The sequence below is a fragment of the Sarcophilus harrisii genome, chromosome 2 (assembly GCF_902635505.1).
Source record: "Sarcophilus harrisii chromosome 2, mSarHar1.11, whole genome shotgun sequence".
Classification (NCBI taxonomy): Eukaryota; Metazoa; Chordata; class Mammalia; order Dasyuromorphia; family Dasyuridae; genus Sarcophilus; species Sarcophilus harrisii.
Window position 1 is genome coordinate 18,276,339 of NC_045427.1, and position 2,164 is coordinate 18,278,502.

The following is a 2,164-nucleotide window of genomic DNA, read 5'->3' on the forward strand; positions in this document are numbered from 1 at the left end:
GAGGAGAGTGTATGTTATTGACTTGGGGATGAAGAGCCTGTGGTTCAGATCCATTCTGAGAAAAGGGGAAAAAATAAGTGTGTGTGTGTGTATGTGTGTGTGTGTGTGTTTGTATGTATGTGTGCATATACACAAGTATTTTAAGAAAAATCAAATTAAATCCCAGCTGAATTCTAGGCCTCCAGCTGCATTCCCAAGTGCAGAGTTCTAGCTGTTGAAGCTTTTGAGTGTGTGAGCAAGCTCTGGCCCTAAAGTCCGCTCGCTTCCTGGAGTGAAGAGCTGTTCAGTGCATGGCCTGGGGAGCTCTATGGGTGGCAGGTGGCCCATCTCTCTGATTTCATTGTTCTTATCACCTACTTTTCCTTTCCATGAGTTTAAAGCAGGCAGCAAGTGGAGAATCCGGCAGTTGGACTGTTTGCCTAACAATTTGATAATGTTAAGTCAGATTTCCTTAAATGCTCTGTTGTCAAAAACATTGCATTATGAGGATAAAGTCAGCCCTCCCTGATGTGAATTCTCTATAAAGATGGAAGTCCCTGAAATGCAAAAATTGGCTAGAACATTCACCCCCAAACTTGGAAGTGAGCATTGGTGATTGCTATGGCAGGACATACCAGAGAGAATTCTGGGATACTTCCCCCATGTAGAACACATTAGATCTGGCTTCTGAAATGCTGATCACCTGGAGACCTTTGGGTGCTGGGACTCGGTCTTCCTGGTCAGAGAGTGGGATAAACCAGCCAGCTCAAAATGAGGGGGTCCCCAGAGCTGGAGCTGAGGCTAATTATTCCAGTGCACTAGCAAAAACAGCTTTCACAAAGGAAGGAAGAATTAATAAGGACTCCTTGTGTCCATGCCTGCTTTTTGGTATCGGGGATTGCACTTGCCAGTGAAACTTGAGCTAGAGCCTGCTGGTCCTTCGGTTACTGAAACCCTGGCTGGGCAGGCTTTCAAGATGGACACCACCTCTGTCGATGTCTCCGTTTATCAGGAAGGGTCCAGGTGGAGCATCTGTGGTTCGTGTAGATCCCACCGGGGCTGGAAACTTGAGCCCAAGTCAGCAGTATTTCATTGCCCTCTTCCCCTTCAGAGAGGTAAGCAAGAAGATGCCCAAGAGACCAGACCTAAATGTTATTTCCTCCTGGGTTTCACTACCTAATTTTGCTCCTTGGTAATTTTCCAGATGAATTTTCCAAGTAGCCAGAAAATAAATAGCAAAAAGGAATTTACATATAGTAAAAAAAATAAATAAATAAAAAGTCAAATGGAATCTATGATTGGAAATTTTGTTATCAACCCGTTTGTGCAAATAGAAAATGACATTATAGGTAATTGCCTTCCCTGGGTTTCACATTGCAAAAAATCAAATCTTAAAGCTCTAAAATTATTATGTTGGGCCCAAGGCTGGTGAATGGCCCACTATGAGTCTCTGCTGTGCTTTGATCATGACCCTTTGGAGTCATATTAGCAAACATTTTGAATAAATTTAAATTTTTTAAAAATTCCTGATCCATATAGCTATAGGTTTTGCCATTAAAGAAACGTAATTTTCTTGTAGAAATTTCCACCACTGTTTATTCAGGTTTCTTCAGGTAACTGCCCACCATGTTGTGTCAGAAGGTTTGATCTTGAGGTCCTGTTTTACAAACAACAAAAGGCAGATCAAATAAGGAGTAGGAGGAAGATGATACCAGCCAAAGACTGGCCAAAGTACTGTGGGCCAGTGGAAGCTAGAAGGAAGGAAGATCGGTTTCAGTCCTGTTGTGGAGAGTCCCTCAGTGAAGGCAGTTTCTGAAACTGTGCTAAGAGGGTCTGTTTATTTACAGGCCCTGGGTAAGGAATTATGAAAGCTTTTTACAACAAGCATGGCTTGGACATTGAAATGTGGCAACAGATTTATAAAGTGCTATTTTTTCCCTCTGATCTGCTGGCTGTGGTTTATTTGCATTTAAAAGTCAAGGCCACATAAAACAATTTAAGGCACAAGGAGGACTTAGAAGACAAGTATGATTTTCAAAATGTTTTTTAAAAACAACTCCATGGGTGAAGACCAAGTTAGCACCCTGAATTCCTTAGAATCAGCCGGAGTCAGGATAAGCAAAAGTCCTTGATCTTTAGGGATAGAAGTGAATTGGACGCAGAATCTCCATGACCTCCTTGTCTT